Source organism: Schistocerca piceifrons, chromosome 2 (assembly GCF_021461385.2).
Source record: "Schistocerca piceifrons isolate TAMUIC-IGC-003096 chromosome 2, iqSchPice1.1, whole genome shotgun sequence".
In the NCBI taxonomy this organism is placed as follows: domain Eukaryota; kingdom Metazoa; phylum Arthropoda; class Insecta; order Orthoptera; family Acrididae; genus Schistocerca; species Schistocerca piceifrons.
In genome coordinates, this window is record NC_060139.1 from 346,562,477 (window position 1) to 346,581,644 (window position 19,168).

General features: G+C 36.7%; 1 protein-coding gene and 1 non-coding gene across 2 annotated transcripts in view; one reads left to right on the forward strand and one right to left on the reverse strand.

Moving 5' to 3' along the window:
- Positions 1 to 19,168, forward strand: part of LOC124774947 (FERM, ARHGEF and pleckstrin domain-containing protein 1) — a 754,047-nt gene that overhangs the window by 568,402 nt on the left and 166,477 nt on the right. The gene's annotated exons all lie outside the window — the stretch shown is intronic.
- On the reverse strand, positions 10,367 to 10,441 carry Trnal-caa. Its single transcript has one exon. It is a non-coding gene; the product is annotated as a tRNA-Leu (tRNA).

Genomic DNA, 19,168 nt, shown 5'->3' on the forward strand with positions numbered 1-19,168 from the left:
GTCAAATGGCTTGAAAGGGAAGCAGTGGTTGAGAAGGGAGTGAGACAAGGTTGTAGCCTATCCCCAATGTTATTCACCCAGTATTATTCAATCTATGTAGTGAGCAAATCAGTTGAATGGAATGACCAATGACCTGAAAGGATATAAGGTGAATATCAACAAAAGCAAAACAAGGTTAATGGAATGTAGTAGCATTAAATCAGGTGCCGTTGAGACTATTACATTAAGAAATGAGACACTTAGAATAGTAGATGATTTTTGCTATTTGGGCAGCAAAATAAATGATGATGGCTGAAGTAGAAAGGATTTAAAATGTAGACTGGCAGTGGCAAGAAAAGTGCTTCTGAAGAGGATTTTGTTAATATCGAATATAGATTTAAGTGCTAGGAAGTATTTTCTGAAGGTATTTGTATGGAGTTTAGCCATGTATGGAAGTGAAACATGGACAGTAAACTGTTGAGACAAGAAGAGAATAGAAGCTTTTGAAAGATAGTTGGGTAGATCGTGTAACTAATGAAGATGTACTGAATAGAATTGTGGAGAAAAGAAATTTATGGTACAACTTGACTGAGAGAAGGGATCGGTTGATAGAATACACTCTGAGACATCAAGGGATCACTAATTTAGTACTGGAGGGAAGTGTGAGGGGTAAATATCAAAGAGGGAGAGCAATAGATGAATACAGTAAGGAGATTCAGCAGGATGTAGGTTGCAGTAGTTATTTGGAGATAGAGCCTTGCACAGGCTAGTGTAGCATGGAGAACTGCATCAGAACAGTCTTCAGACAGAGAACTACAACAGCAACAACGATGTGATACTTAGTCCATGCTTCTGTCTGCACTCAGCTCAGTGAAGTAGTGTGTTTTTTTCTATTGCTTTAAGCATATACCTAGGTAATTTTATGTGGTTTCATTAACTCTTTTTCAATACTGTTTCATTACTAATTAAGTACCATGTATCATGGAACATACTTTACATGAAGCAGTTAACGTGATACATCAGACATACAGTTTGAACACCAAGTTTTCTTTTGCATTAGTGTGGACATTAACCCTAGGTGTTCCATAATATACATGCAGCTGTATGTACCCTGTACGTAAGTTGCATCCAAAGCAGTGAGTGATTTTAGCATTTCAAACATATTGCAGCATTATTAATTGCACCAGCCATCCATTCTTTTGCATTAGTGTGGACATTAACCCTAGGTGTTCCATAATATACATGCAGCTGTATGTACCCTGTACATAAGTTGCATCCAAAGCAGTGAGTGATTTTAGCATTTCAAACGTATTGCAGTATTATTAATTGCACCTACCATCCACCACTTACAGAAGAATGCTATGAAAATTAAGAGAGTTATGAATTTCAAAAATAACTCTGAGAAGTTGCTGGCAGAATGTGTAACAGCATAGGATTTCAGACTAAATAAAAATCTAGTTCAAATATATTGTGGTTTGTTGTATGGCATTAAGAGGGGGGTAGTGTGGAAGACTGTTAAGACACCATTTTCCAGGCTATAAGATACTGAAAATTTAGTTGTTAATGTTATGACCATAGATGAAACAACTGAGAATTTGATAATGGTGGTTTCATGTTTGCTGTAGAGTGATGAAAATGGGTTGGATCAGTCACCAAATCATCAGGGGGATGTCATTCATATTTTATGAGAAGGTACAGTTGCATGATCTGCTAGATGTGTGAGTAAAGTTTGTCATAAAATTTTGTTTTCATTTTTGTAACATTGAGAACAGGATGACTTTGAAAAACCCAGCTGCATCATTTGAAACCAGATGACTGGTTCACTATTTCTTGAGGGAATAACAGATATCTGTTTTTTTCCGTTGTTCAACCATTTCTTAATATTTAATTCAGCCTATGCTTAAAAACTTTTTTTTCAACCTCATTTATAAGTCCATGTTTTAAATGAAGAAACCCCACAACAGTTCTTAATCTACAATCTTTTATTGTGTACACAGTGGGAACACTTACATTTCCATCATGTGGTGCAAATTGTAATAATGAAAATGTTGTATTACACAACAGTGGAAAGGGATCCTCAAGTCTGAAAGTTCAGACAAGGTACAATGCAGCTAAAATTTCTAAAATGAATTAAAATAAATTAAAGGAGGGAATAAGGATGTTACTTAAAAATAAAAACAGTGAACCATCTGAGGTCATCCTAACCCCCATGTTGTCAAGGAGCCAAAGGTTACATGTCAAAAAGATGAAAGGGACCTAGAAAAATATGAAAAAATGTACATCATGGCAAGAGACCAAAACACACTAGACCATTTCTTCTTGAAACATGTAAAATGCAATGAAAGTGTGGGAGGGGGCAGGGGGAGGGGAGGGAAGGGAAATCATATGCTGTGTGGAATTGCTAACATACGTTCCATAAAAACCATTCCCCCTTTACTGTGCAACAGGGAACACAAACATTGAAACTATGTAATAGTAAATACTATCTGTGAGCACTGAGGTGCATGCGACCAATAGCAGCAGCATGGTATCAAACAGATATGGGATTGGTAAACTTTTTAAACTGGGAAGTGAAAAGTAATAGCAGAAAGGAGATGGAACCACCACTATAGTAATTCAAAGCTTAAGATTTCTTCATTCCCATCCTCTCAATATAACTAATGAACACACTGACCTGTATCACAGAAATGTTTTTGTTAACTATGATACTGTTCAGGCAGGCTAAGGTGTCCATATAACATAATATTTTTCGTTATTTTTTAAATGTAAAGTTCCCCTTCCCTCTTAATGTTGTGATGGCTTCATGTCCTTTTTGCTGTTAACTCCCATTTTTCCAGTTTAAACAGTTCACCAACCACATATTTGATTCATACCATGCCTGTCGTGTGCAGCTTTAGTGCTCATGAGTAGTATTTACGTAGTTTTCTTGTTGTGCAGCACAGGTGGAACAGTTTTCATGAAATTTATGTAAATATGTGATTTCTCTCCTCTCCCTCAAGATTATAGTGATTTATGGTGTCTGGTCGTGATGTCTGTTGGGTTTTCTTTCTTTCTTTTTTTTTTTCCCCCCCCTCGGTCCTTTTTTGTTTTGGTTTTGACATGCAACCTTTGGCTCCGTGACAAAATGGGGGTGAGGATGACATCAGGTGGTTAAGTTATTTTATTTGTAACTAATGTCCTGGTCTCTCTTTTAATTTGTTTTAATTGATTTTAGAAATTTTAGCCACATAGTACATTATCTGACATTTCGGACCTATGGATCTCCTCAAATTGTCGTATAACAGAATGTTTCCATTATTACAATTTGCACCAGATGGTGGAACTGTAAGTGTTCTAAAACTGTTATGCAGTTTCGTCATTTAACAAAATGGATTTATACAGTTGCAGCTGAACTCTTTACTCATTTAAAAGGTATTGATGAAATTCAGAAAAAAAAAAAAAAAATGTTGAGGGAGTTGGAATTCACCACTGAGAAAGCATTCTAAGAGCATTACAATTGCGTAAGATAGAAGGCAGAATTGTGTTCCAATTATATAGGAATGCTGTTAAAGGATCAGTGTTCCAATGTAAAATGCCCAACAAAACATATTGTAGTAGTCCAGTCACACTTTAATACCCCTACTCTGTAGTGAAAATAAATCTTCAAAACCTTCAGTATTGTATCCAAAGTAGTTTTTTTTTAATGTAAGTGGGGACACAGCAATACTACTTATTATCCCCCGCCTCCTTTTTTAAACTGATTTTATCATCTTTCAGTTATTTATTGCACAAGAACTAAACATTGTACAGATGTCATACATATTGCATTTTGAAAAGAAATTCTGAAAGTTTTTTTACAACATTCGATATGTGAACCATGAGTGACCCAGAAGACGTGTATGAATGTCTCTCATATGCGCTCCACATTCAATTCACTTACACTGGGACATCCTCTTCTCTTTGCCAGGCACAAGCAACCCGCTGTAACGAATTTGTTGTGCCAGTGGTAAATGGCCTCCCTTATCGGTGGCTTCTTACCGTACTTGGTTCTAAACATCTGTTGAACAGCTGTAGCATGCTGTGGCGGTACACATGAAAACAAACTTTCAGGGTTTCTCTTCAAAATGACAAATATTGCATTTTGTCCTAGTGGATCTGTACAATATTTGGTTCTTAGGCAAAAAATAATTGAAAGTGTTCCCAGACTTTATGTACACCCGGTATTGTAGGGAACGTAGCCCCATTGAGCCATCCGTTTATCGTTCCCACTACTTTGTGTGTGGTGTAGCTGAGTTTGGACATTTTGTTAGTATCTTTGTGTCATCAGCAGAGAATGCAATTTGTAAAAGACCATTTTTCATTTGTGGTAGATCTTTTGTACATATTAAAAACATAAATGAATGGAATACTGAACCTTGTAGGCTGCTTAATTTTGTTTACCGCTGCTTTGAAGTTAATTGTCCTCTTGTGATGTGCTATAAAGTCAGTGTGTTTCCAAGAGTTTTACTTATTATTCCTACAATGAAGGGTGCAGATGTCAAACTAGAGCATATGTCTTTGCCACATTTTTGCTTGAATCTGTCTTTGCAGAAATGCTCATCCTCCATTCTTGTGAACAGACCACACACAAGGACCTTTTCCTCCAGATGTTCATGATGAAACATGCTAGGTCATTCTCCCTGGTGGTCTTTTGGTATAGGTCTTCTATTCTTGTTAATCTTAATATTAGTTTTGTGGAAGAAGGAGTTAAGCTTGCCAGGAGATGTATTATAGGGGTATAAATGTCAGGAAAGTATTTATGGCACCTTGCTTTTGAGTTAAGACTATCCTGGAATAAGGCACTTTGATGAATAGTGTTGCTAGGTGAACCTCTCACATTTTTTAGTTTGTTGAGTGTGGTAATATCACAATTGCACACCTCATTATTTCATTATATGGAAATTGATTGAATTTTTTATATATTGAGTTCAGTCACAAGCTTTTTTAGATAATATTATTTCTTACTTGTTTTTTATTTAATTCTCATATAAATGCTGATTGTTTTTTTAAGCATGAACACTTTTCCTTGTGCATGCAGGAAATTGATGTCCATACAAGTTCTAGGAGCTAAATTTGATTGTAGATACCAGAAAATGCATGTTGTAGGTGCTCTTGTTCGGCATGTACATTTTTAAGGTAGTTGATGATCTGTTCTACTTTTCAGAATACAGGGAACTAATGAGTAAAAAGGTACTTCAGAAAATATTAATATAATTTGGAGAGTACAAGAGGACACACTAATCAAAAAGACTAGCACCATCCGTTTTTGTTTTCATATTAATGCAAAGGGCTGTTATGTATGTCTCAAATGCCATTAATCTAAGATAAACAGTAATTTCCAGAATAGTTACTAGACAGTGCAGAGGAACTCTCTTGAAACCACCATTTAGCATCTGCTTCTCAGTTAGAAGAGGCTGCTATCAACATTATCTGTCCACTGTGTTAAGGTTGGCTGAAATAACGTCTAAAGTTGGTCCAGAAGCTAGAAGATGGCAGCCCCATCATTGGACTTGCTTCCTGTCGGCTAACAACCAAATGGAAGGGCATAATTCATGATTTCAAGTTTTGACCAAGAAATTGTAGGATTTGGTGACACATTGATGACTCAGCTATGAAAAAGGCCAATGCATGAAAAAAGCAATATTCAAAACTTTCAAAATGATGGGAGAAAACATCTACAGTGAATGAGCTTGAAGGAGATCCCAAAATCCATGTTACACTATCACGGCAATGGTGTAAGATCACAAGTTCGACCAATGAAAAGATGGCAGGAGAACTTTCCAATGAGACCATAACAGTTCAAGAGGCCTAACGCTTGGATGGATGATGATGATCCTAATGATAATAAGACATTGCAGTTTGCTATCACAACCAATTTCTTGTGTTTTTTTCCCTTGATTATCTAATGTGAAATGGGTGAACTACAGGGAATGTGTCAATAATGTATCAGCAGTGAGTGTGATATGGCAAAATTTCTTGCATAACTTGAAGAAACAGAGGCAGTTCTAGTCTGAGTGGAAATCTTATGTTAATATGTCTGTACTGCTAAATATCTGAAACTGTCAGCCGACTAACCAATCCCATTTGCAGACTGGCCATCTAACAGCTTCCAGGGGCAACAGCAATTTGATTTCCAGTATCTGTATGTATCTTCTGTACATATATAAAATTAAGTACCCCACCATGGCTGTGTTTGTATGTTCAGGCTATCTCAGGAACTACTGTAGGGATTTTGATATGCTGAATTAAACTCCTCAACTGCTGTGAAAACAGTCCCACGGCCACGTAGTTTTGAATGGAATCTCCTTTGAATTGCGGTAGCTCGGACAACCTGGTGCTGCAGTTGGGCTGTCTTATGTATGTCTACTGTACCTGTAGAGTTCCCCTATTTCTTAAAATTTTGTGTGTCAGAAGGTGCTCTGTACCAATGTTATGTGGTCTAGGATGCTTCATACCAATGTTGTGTGTGTGCAGAGGGTGGAACCTACCAATGTTGTGAGGCGAAGAGTGCTTTGTACCACTTGCATGTGGCAGAAAGTGTTTTGCACCAGTGTTGCATGGCAAAGGGTGCTTTGTAGCAATGTTATATTAGGAAATATGGGAAAGCTAATGCAGGAGATGTAGCTCATACCAGACCAGCACTGGAACTGGCAAGTGGCTGTTGCTCACACCAAATTCCATTTCAGTTGGCTGGTCTATGCCATACTGGCATTACTGCCAGGCATCTGGCAAGTAGCTGTAACTTGCACCATGCTGCGACAGCAGTTGGTTGAACAGGCAAGATATCAGTAGCTCGCAGCTACCATCATTGTCATGAGATGTCACTCAAAATGTCAATTAAATATGGAGTAGACAACATTCATGCTTCCTGGGAACTTTCCTGGTGTATGCTGCTTAAATTGTTTTACACTTAATTTCAAACCCATTAAAAACTTTTTTCTTGCTAATGTCCCGCAAAATAATGAAAATAAAAAGTTTGTTACCTGAGACATTGTCACTGTTCATGCAGTAAAACTTATGCATCAGGCATGATGTTACCAGTAACTCTATTTAAAATGTGTTTTGAAGATGATATCGACAATATCATCCCTTTACAAGTGCAGTGCAATAATGCATTATTAAATATGGAATTTAATATTTCATCTTTCTCTCTGTTTCTTTAGTTTTAACAACTGACTGATTCACATGTGAATGGATGGAAAGTTTTAATCCATTTATTGACTGTGTATAGGACTAGCACTACATAGAATTTACTGAAATATGTTTTGCCTGAATATGGAACTTGTTATGGTCTTCATTCATAACCTTGCTTACAGATGATGCAGTTTTTATAGCATTTAACTTTTTTAAGGTTTTTCCTTCTCCTCGTTGTGTTCTGTCCTCCATCTTATTCCTTGTGTTATTTCACATTCTCACTTTAGTGTATCATTCCCAGCATTTGATGCTCTTGTAGATTGTGTTTTGTTTTATTAAAGGCTCAGTCTGTTTGTAAAACCATAAGTTATCTCCTAATCTCATTGCTCCTTCACAGGTTGCCTCTTCATCACAGGCTTGAAGCAGCTTTCATTTCAGTGATGATATTCCTGCACAACCTATTTCAAGTCAACTTTTTCATAACTTTTAGAGGCAGCTACCTTTAATTGCAATATTGTGATTAAAAATGGATGTTCGCATGTGAATAATCATTTTTCAAATCAAAACAGACATACACTCATGAGCTACCAGATTGGCAACAAATACTTGGTAGTGTATAACACATCTTTCTTCCCTGGATGGTGATGCTTTACATCAAGAACTTCTTGAGACAACGAAAGCTTTAATCTGCGACTGCTAAACTACCACACACATATAATGGAGATAAGTGGGAGCTAGGTCCAAAGCCTTTTTAAACTGTTGTACATCTTCATAGATACTCTGGAAACCACTATGAAGTGCATGGCAGAAGTTACTTGCTGTTGTACAGCCTGCTGTTGTTACAATATCTTCCTGTTCCAGCTGTGCATAGAGCATGGAAAGACAGCTACAGGAATACCCATTTGTGTGCCATAATTAGTCTGATGTTGTCTGTCCAGTCTTGGTATCTATCTTCAAGCTTCTGACAGTTCAGATTTTTCAACATTTCCCTGGTGCTCTCCTGCGATTTAAACAAACCTATGATTATCCGACACAGTTCATCAGCAGGTGGGAGGTGCATTGTCTTGCTGAGTGTGCAGGTCATCTGAGGGTTGGTATAGATAAACCAACAAATGCATATCATGAGACCGAAATTTCCTTTATTGTTTAGCACATAAATATAAAAAACTCCATTTCATTCCTGTAAACATCTCTCACAGGAGAATCCTCCACCACTTGCCTGAATGGTGCCTTGTCGTGCAGTATGTGCATTGTGTCATGCTCATATTCAGTTACTTATTCCCTACCATAAGTGTGTAACAATTTGTATTTTGACCCATCAATTCACATGACATTTTTATACATTTTGCGTGTCGAGTGACAGTTTTCCTGTGAGTGTGGTATCGTCTTGTGCTGTGCGAGATATGATGGACTGTAGTGTACATACCATGATGTGATGTTGGCTTCCATAAACCACAGTCAGTAGGTGGTACTGATTGTTGATGTCCAGTATTGAACTGACAAGCGAGTTGCAGTGCTGTGGCCTGCCTATGTTCTCTTACAGTCTGAGATCATCAATGACAACTTGCCATCAAGTCATTGTTGCTCTTGCCATTGAGCTCTTAGCAGTGACAGTTTTGTCTGTACTGAAGTACTTTCTGGTGATGATACTCAAGGTACTCTCATTACATTACATGGAGTCATATGTGAAGGCCAATACCCACACAACCAATCAGTGGATATCCAAGATCTCAGTGCTGTCAAATGAGCTGATATTGCACATCTTGTCTCTCCTGTGTTTGACTGTCATTGACTGCATTTCTTCCTGCACATATTCACTTACTTATTTTCTACCATAAGTGTGTAACGATTTGTAATTTGACCCATCAGTTCACATGTTGTTTTTATGCACTTCACGTGTGCAGTGACAGTTTTCCTGCAAGTGTGGAATGGAGGCATGTTAGTAGTGTGACACACTAAACTGTTCCATTTGCCATAATGACAGGAACATTCTCTCTCCAACGCAGGAGCTGTCTCTAAATCATTCACTCACAAATATATTTGACTTAGGATGATACTGACTCCGCAAAACACAGTTTGTTTTTATACTACAAGTAATCAAGTTGATGTGATTAATATAAGGAAATCTAATATATGTTAACATGGTTCATACTTAATGGTTTCATATCATCAAGTGCTGTTCTCACTAACAATTAAATTTCTTGTATGGATACATTTAGATGTTATGGTATGTCAAACATAAGATAGAAGTGAGTTAAACATGTTTGTTGCTTTTCAAAGAAGCAGTGAATATCTCAAAGTAATGATGTGAAACTTCATTGGAATATAGAAGAATGTCTTAAAAAGCCATAGTAGTGAGTAATCAATTAGCAGTTACAAGACACGAGTAAATGAGAGCAGATTTGTAGAATGCAGTGATATTATTAAGAATGTATTCATCAGTTTGTTGTAACTGTTACAGCACTGGGAAAAAGCACAAGAACATGTACAATATAGGAAAAAGTATAGTAAAAATATCAGTGTATAAAGTGGAGAATAATTATTAACACCTGAACATTGAAACTGTTTTGTGCAGGGGACTAGTATACAGTGGTAATGTAATTTGTGAGATTGTGTACATGGGGAGCCAATGAAACAAAAATAATGGGAATAATAGAAAAGAAAATGTCAGAATTTTTTCATATGTAATGAAGAAATTCGAAACAGATAGTTTTAGACCAAAAGTTATTGGAGAAATTGTATTAAAAAGTGTAATACACAGAAAATTATCTGAAGCCCTCACCCCCCCCCCCCCCCCAAAAAAAAAAAAAATTCTTAAAGGGTAACAACAATGTAATGGCCTAAAAAAACAGTGTTTCTGGACAACTTTTTTTTGGGCAGAAGAAATAATACTTGAGGCAATTACTGAGCATATATTTAAGTAGGGGCCAAAAAATTTTTGTCAGAAAATCTTACAAAATGGCGACGCTGGCGACACTGCAGCAGTTCTCCCGAGGCAGTTGAATTTGAAGTGATCTGTTGCATGTGCTATAACTGGTGCCAATTGGAATCTGGAAAAAAGGAAAAAAAAAAAGTCTATGTACTCTACATGCAGCTTGTCTTTTTTAATAAATGTTGTTTAAATTAACAAATTGAAAAATCTAGGCATTCCACTTTGAAGTGTTATTTCAAAATTGTGGTTAAATTTTTGAATAAAAAGACTGAAAATTGAAACTTCCTGGCAGATTAAAACTGTATGCCGGACCGAGACTCGAACTCGGGGCCTTTGCCTTTTGCGGGCAAGTGCTCTACCAACTGAGCTACCCAAGCACGACTCACGCCCCGTCCTCACAGCTTTACTTCTGCCAGTACCTCCTACCTTCCTACCTTCCAAACTTAACAGAAGCTCTCCTGTGAACCTTGCAGAACAGTCCGGCACACAGTTTTAATCTGCCAGGAAGTTTCATATCAGTGCACACTCCGCTGCAGAGTGAAAATCTCATTCTGGAAACATCCCCTAGGCTGTGGCTAAGCCATGTCTCCGCAGTATCCTTTCTTTCAGGAGTGCTAGTTCTGCAAGGTTCGCAGGAGAGCTTCTGTTAAGTTTGGAAGGTAGGAGACGAGGTACTGGCAGAAGTAAAGCTGTGAGGATGGGGCGTGAGTCGTGCTTGGGTAGCTCAGTTGGTAGAGCACTTGCCCGCGAAGGGCAAAGGTCCCGAGTTCGAGTCTCGGTCCAGCACACAGTTTTAATCTGCCAGGAAGTTTCATATCAGTGCACACTCCGCTGCAGAGTGAAAATCTCATTCTGGAGACTGAAAATTGTTGGAGTTTGCTGCATGCCAATTTGAAAAATCATATTCCAAGAAAAACATGTTTGAAGTTTTGAAAAGTGTTACAGATACGAACAAATGAAAAAATGCTACTTTTAGAAAAACTCTTGCCATTAATGTGCTATCCCAGCACTGACCTGTTGTAGTGTTGCCATTCCAATCAAAATCATACCCACTAGTATATTATAGAAAGACTGAAAAAATTTGTCATTGCATTTCCATGAATGCACAAAACTTCACAATGCTTTGGCCCTGCTCCAAGCAGGGGCATTGCTAGGATGATGCGATGGTTGATTTCATATGCATTCTATATAAACTTAATACTTGCTACAACATCTCTTGAGCAGTTTGGATAAACAATAATTACTGGGAAACTTAAGTCTTGAGGATTTTGTTGTTCCAATGTGATGTCAGCATTGCACATTTTACATTTCACTTGTTGAACTGGTAGAAAAATTTATTATTCTAATGCTCAATCTGTAATTTACATCAAAATCCTGGTCGCTGTCTGTCAGTTTCTTAGCAGGATCACTGAATACTTCTGAACTGCTCTCAGCCTCATATCTATTCATTGGACACTTTGATGACATACTGCTTCAACGCTGCATTGAGTATGAAGTTTTCTTGCCTTTTATGCCCAAGTACATTTTCTTACCAATCATTCTTACTTGAAAGACAAAGCTATATACTGTAAGATCAAAAATAAACCATCAGCGGTCAATATTGCACACAAAAATCAAGGTTTGAAGTGAAAAGATAGCTTTTTTGTACATGTACTGACACTTGCTGATGCCAAGCTAATGTACTGTTGTTTTGAATTGCTTCAGACCGATGCAGGTAGGCTGTTTTGGGTCATCTGAGTGCTAGAGGAGATCCTTGGAATTCTATAGCACAAAATTTTTTTCAGGGGTTAGACTTTTTACCTCATATTTTAGAAGGTTCAAAGCATCTTTTAAACCAACAAAAGAATGGTTCTATGAAAATGGTGTTACTCCTTAAGCTGTCAATGGAGGGTGTAGAAAAAAGTAAGAATTGTATGTGGAGATGAATCTTCAATATTTTGTAAGTATTGTACTGAGAATATTAGTCATTTTAGTACATGTGATAAGCTGAAGGTTTCATTTGAGAGTCAGACAACATGATGGACCCTTGAACTATGGAGTAGTGAAATTGGATTTGAAGTAAAATCTATCTGTTCGGAACAAAGCAATTGCTCATAAGTTTTTGTCAGCAAACCAGTGTAACAAACAGTTAAAGTGAAATTCTGTGAGGAAAAACAAAACTCTTATGACAGAAAATACACTCACAACATATATTTAAAAGTACTTCAGTATTTGTACCAAAAATTCTTTATTATTCCACCAGAAACAAATATAGTTTAACCTCATGGGTTTTGGTCAGATCTAGAAAGCATTGCTTGTGATGCAGATGAAAATGAAGAAATGTTGCTTGGTTTTATTGTGGAATCTCGTATTGGTGCTCATTGATATTCAAAATACCATTACTGTAAAAGTTCTGTTGTAGATGATTCAGATTATTAATTATTTTGTTTTCCCTGAAAGCTCTCTGTGATAAGAAATTTATTGAGAAGCAATAGGTAGTTCATCTACAAAACAATTTTTATGAGAAATTTTGTAGGTAGATGGGCATGAATGAAGAGAAAAATGTAGAAGCAGCTGGAGATAGGAACACATGCTAGGCAAGGAGAGGCTAGAGAAATAAGATAAGGTGCCTCATGCATAAGAAATTGAAAAAAGTCAGTTCAAATATTTTTCTGGATTGTAGTCCCTAACCCTCAACCAACCAACCAACCAACTAATCAATCTGCATTGCACAAATATCATAACACTTATTATTGCAGTATGAAACAAGGGTGTCTAACTCCAATTATTACCATCTTCAGTACAGTAAAACTCTAGGTTATCACAGGCTGAAATTATTTGGAGCCAGATGGAGTCACATTACATTGCTGCAAACCAGAACTACAGTTCAAGGTTCTAGTGCAAGTGTCGCACTCAACCACCTGAGTGTTATGAACAGTGCAGTAAAACAGAATTGCTGTCTGTGGTTCTAGTAGAAGTGTTTTGCTTTTGCTGTATTCCGATCTGTCATGAGGTGACAAGTGTGTTTCTGTTTGTTTGGGTGACAGTGATGAGTCCATTGAAGTGTTGCTTTTGCATCGTTACAGATGAGTATGGGATAAAAGGAAGGGAGTGTGTAATTACATGACAATACATACCCCATGACAGCTGAAGCTCACAATTCAGTGGGCAGAAAATGAATAACAGTATCACATGCTGTCCCTCTCCATGAATGACTATGGAGAGATTTGATTTAACTGCAGGCTGCTGGCACAAAATCTTTAAAGAGTTTGATCCCACGAGCTTTCCTCATCTTTGCAGTCAAATATTGCTGATGGAAAATTTTTTCCTGGAAATGTATTATAATTTGTTTTTAGATAATGTTATGCCTAAACATACCTCTTCAAAGCAAAGCAGGAAACAAAACGAATAATCTACAGAAGAAGGAAAAAACTATTCACAAACAGTTTCTTGAGAAATGTTTTGTGTATGCTACACATCTAACAATAACTATGCTTTGGTATAGCATTATAGCAGTCGTCATGAATGTCATGTTACACTAGTAGCTTGTTTGTTTCAAAGCAAGTGATGAAGAATTTCTTAGCCCATTGCAAGTGTCACCTGTGACTTTTCAGAATAACTTTAGTGATTTGCATGTGTCACATCTACTTTCATGCTGAAACTCGATACAAACAACAAAGCACATGGGTAGTGCCAGCATTACACGGGGAATGTGGAGCTTGCTCCCCCTGCACAGCTCCTTTCCCTGTGGCTTTGTATGTATTGGGTGGAGCTCACTTCCTTTGCTCCCTGCACCACCTTATGTCAGCAGTGAAGAGAAGTTTGGCATATTATTTGTTTGTATCTTTCAGAGCTGGTATAGAGTTACTAATTTGCAGCAGAGATAATCTTTTCTTCATGTGTTACAGCTGTGGTACATTTTATTTGCTGTCCGTGAATATGGCTACTCATGGTGAAACATTCAAATAACTTATGAGAATGCAGCTGGGTGACATCTTCCACAACTGTAGAACACATCACCTGGCTGCATTCCCATAAGTCGTCTGAACACTTTGTATGCTGGAGGAACTTAAGTTTCAAAACTGTACAACAGATTATTGTGCAGATATATGAAAAAGTGGGGAACATCATCTGATGTCATTTGAAAAAATTGGACCGGAATTTCATAAGATTAACTAAACTCAAAAGATCATAATACCCTGAGCATTCAATACTGGTATGGAATGACTAATTTGTATACTGTTCACAGGGAAAAACTACACACACATTACTGGCTCTAAAGGTAGCAGTGTTGTGAAATAATTGTGAATGTGTCAGGTAGATGTCTTGAGCAGATAACAGAACAGGCAGTATTAGAGGGAAATATTGTAGGTCTTTGACTACAAAACAGGCAGTATTAGAGGAAATACTGTAGGTCTTCCAGATACAAAAAGACAACAACATATCAGCAGAGTCAAAGAAATTCGTGTTTGTTAGAGCAGATAGACAACTGTGAGCATTTTAAGTTGATGGTTAACCGGACATTTTATAATTTTTTACTGGGGAAGTTGTCTCCAATCTCTCTCTTATTATGCACCACTGAGTGATACAGTACAATGATTAATGCATCAGATGCATGTCTCAGAGTAACAAGATTCAGGTTCCCATCTGGCCATCCAAGTTTTACATCGTTTTGCAAAATCAGTTAAGGCTACTGCCGAGATGATTCTTTTGGAAATGACATTATAGAATTCCTTCATCATCTTTGTGCAGTCCGAGATTGTGCTGCATTTCTAATGACAGCATTGTCAGTGCAGGGCAATTTCGATAGTATTCATTCTCTGCCACCCTTTTGATTAAGCTATTGATTTTTCCCGCCTCCCATTTTCTATATATTTCTGTGATGATTTTATTCTGCAGATATCTTTGCTTATCTAGTGTTATCTGATACAATGTATCTGTCTAATTTTCACCACTTCTTTATTACACTGGTGTGTGTGTGTGTGTGTGTGTGTGTGTGTAGGTGGGTGGGCACATGCACACTCCGCTCTCATTTCCTTTAATTACTGAACTGATTCTCGAGTATAAAAAATGTCAACTGAAATGGCATTCACCTTTCATAACCAAACTGGATTGTTACACTAGCTTTTTAATTTGGAAATGGAATGTGGTTGGAGAGCATTTGACATACGCCACAATGTTATGTACTACAGTATTCTAAGATGATAGGGAGGAACATATTGCAGTGACTCTTGTAACTATCCTCTAGCTCTCTGTGTGTGGTAACTCTGATTTAGTTCAGATGTTATTTACAAATCCCTTAGATGTTCCTCTTGATAGGAGGGTTACTTCTAGCTTTGATAATTAATTTATGTATATTCGTATTTGTAAGTCGAGGGATCATATATGCTTAGGACTGAATTACTGTAGGCATATGACATAAATGAATAATTAACAGTTGTATTACCATACTACTGCAATAGAATAGATTTTGATGTGATCTTGTGTATTTTCTTTCGTTTACAGATGATATACTTATGCACTTATAGCTGAAAATTTATCATTAATATTACCTCCTGGAAGAAATTCCTCTAACTTTACATGCATATCTTCTGAAAAAATCTTTTCATTTATTTGATTGCAATCAATATTTATTTGATATATTCATCTCCTTCTTTCAGTTAAATGAAACTGATTCTGGATTTTTTTTTAATGGACAGGATGGTTATAATTAAACTTTTGTGGAACATTTGTGAGGACATGCAGAAGTGAAATAACAAATAAATATTTCAAAGAAACACAGTTTATTCTCCACATGAGATGGTACCATTTGCTAATTGCAAACAATATTTACGTTTCAGGCTAAAAACATTACTCAGTGGGATGATCATGTGTTGCCACAACATCCTGGAACCACACTAGAGATACTCTTTCAAAATTTTTCATAGTACTTTTCAAATGGTGGACCATGGAATATTCAGCTGTCATGACATAGTTCGTGCACGCTTGAAGATCACACATTGTGTCCAACATTCTCAGCCAAGGCAACAGTAACTTCTTCAACCACTCGTGGCACAATTGCCTGTTATCCTCTCCCAGGAACTATTCCCAGATCGCCAGTTAATTTGAACTTATGAATCATGTTCTTCAGCCTCGGTGCAGAAAGAGGACTTCCCCATATTCTTTAATGCTTTTATACTTGTGAACAACCGCAGCTCCATTGCTGTTGATAAAACAGTTTTATGAGTAAAGTCCTGGTCATCTTGTCCAGCATGATGCTAACACTACTGACAAGGCAAATTCTGCAGTGTTCAATCTGAGCACACACACACACACACACACACACACACACACACACACACACACACACACACACACACACAAAGTGATGATAGTGATGAAATTCTTTTTTCTATTACCACTATGTTACAAATTGAATGGAAATCGACAACATTTTGACTAAATCCAGCTACAATAAAAATAAGAAACAGTATTCTTTTATATGAATGAAATGCATTTGTCAGCTGGTCAGCACATTCACTGAAACTGAGTCTAGTGTGTTGCCCACAATCCTATCACTTGAACTGCCACCACTGCTTTATTAAAGGTTGCAAAACTCATCCTTTCCAGGTGTTGGCTGCTAGCTACTGTACTTATCCAAATGATGTTACATTTAACACAATAAGAGTGACTAAAAATTCCTTTCATTATTTTAAATTGTTCCATAAATTCATAGAAAAGATAGCGAATTTGACTAAACAGGCTCCTAGGAGGCTCTTCAAATGTCCAGCTACTAAAGAATGGTCCCTATTACTTACACAGCATTGAGAGTATTACAAGCTCTAAAGGCAAATGGTAGAGTTATCCAACCATAAGACCAGCAGACACTGCTCTTTACAGCCGATGATTTGCAATGCAAACTACACTGTATCAAACAACTATTGGATATTCCTCTAGTTTCATTTAATCTTTCTTTGACCCACACTGAGTTACTCCTAAAATTATAATCCTTATGTGATCATTAAAGATTAGTGCAACTTTTATTCTTTGCTTAGTCTTGTGTTCAAATGCTAAAATCTTAGTCAAATTCGGTTACTTTACCGTTCTGTAAAATTACCAATGTTCAGAACTCCATTAAATTGTAATTGAACATACTCCATAGACCAGAATTTATCACTGATTTTGCATGTCTTTAAAGAACCCTATAAAGTTGACTCACTCCTTAGGTGTTTGTTGCTTCAGACAGATCTGGATCAATATCTCAACTTAAACTGTGGTCAGCTCAAGACCAAAAGCTCAACTACTCTGCAACTGAGCCAATACTAAAACAATATGAAATCGTTTATTGTTGATAAAAGAATGACATTTTAGCATTTTTAACAATAGTTGTTTTGTAGTGGATGGCTTTTGTTGTATAACTTGGCAGCCAACTTCTCTATTGCATGTGATGATTTTCTATTGAGTTTCTGCCTTGCTGTTACACTTTAATGTCTGTATTCATTTCACTTCTCCCTTCGCTTTAGACATCTGTAAAACTTTTTTTCTTTTTTACAAAATTTTAGATCTGAAACATAAATATGTGCTCATACTAATGCAATATTAATCACTTATCATTGTTTTGTAATTGAGGTAATGGGACAATTTTTCTCATGACGAATACCATTCCACTTTGGGCTGTCGCACTAAGGCAAGGAAAATGAAAAAAACTTTTGAATGGAGTGTGTAGGAGAAGAAGGTATTAGTCGAATTAGAGAAGGGCGAATTTGAGAGTTTATTTTATGAAAGAGACAAGCAGATCAAGATAGAACAGCTGCACTATATTTATTGTTTTCACTAGTAGTGTTTGCTGTACATAAACGTGACAGTTTATTGCTTTATTCCAACACACGACACAGTGCTCTTAACAATTTTACATGCATGTAGTGTTTTTATGTGTTTTATATCACCTTCACATAGTACAAGGTTGACATTTTGCTATGTGTTTGGTTTACTTCTCACAATCTTTCAATCCCTTTCTTGTTTTATAGCAAGGAAAAATTACTGATTAGAATATGTTTACTATTTGAATATGACTGTAAAAACTAGGCCATTTATAAATTGGCAAAAAATTTGAGGAGGGGGGGATATTAGAGACAAAAGAATATAAGGGAAAAAATTACTTAAACAGTGAAACTGAAGTGGCAGCAACTAGAAGACAGTTATTGTCTATATAGAAGATTCTGACTGTAAACAATAGCCTAAAATGAAACTTGCACTAGCTGACAGTGGGAGAAATATCATCTCAGCAGATTAAAAAGCAGCATTTGACTTAAAGTAGTTCAAAGAGAGACAAAATAGTGTTTTCCAGAAATGACTGAAAAGACTGACAAACAATAAAATGTTTCTGTAGCTGATAAGTTTACAGTACCATTGAGGCAAAGGAAGAGGTGAAAAGTAAGAAAAGGTAAGGGAAAACTATAGGTGCTGGAGGAAACAAAAATGGCTCCAGGTCATGAATAAAAAGAGAGACAAAGTTTAGGAAGTTGTCATAAGTGCTGAAAAAAGTATGTGGTGGTAAGGAACTTTTCGCAATACTGTGCAGAAAAGTCATTCTGGACATGAACAAAGAGAATTTCAATAGGATAGAATGAGATATAATCAGTGAACAAACACATTGTTACTGTCTGTTTCATTGTGTATTGTTCTTTTTCATGAGCAACTCTACTGGATGATTTCCTTGTATAATAAAATAAAAAAATTTTTTTTCATTACCCTTCCCACTCTTTTTCCATTTTTACATGTAAAGAAACTTGAGTTTCCAAAAGCCAGCAGTCAGTTTGTTCATCAGAGTGATACTGTTCACCTGTTAGTGCCTATCTGTATGGTAAGTAAACATATGTTTTCTGGCTTTATGTTGCACCACAGAGCAATTTCGAACACATCTATTTTCATTGTAAGGTCATTGTCACTTCAGTAATTAATGTCATTTACACTGATGTCAGTTTTATAAGTTTGTGCTTGTATACTAAGGGGAATATAAAGGAAACGCCATACATTTGCTTGGTTATTATATGGTTCATTCGTCAAAGCAGAGAAGAGAAAGTGGAAAACATATTCATCCAAAAGTTATAACTCGTGGTTCAACAACTGATTCATTTTGAATTAACA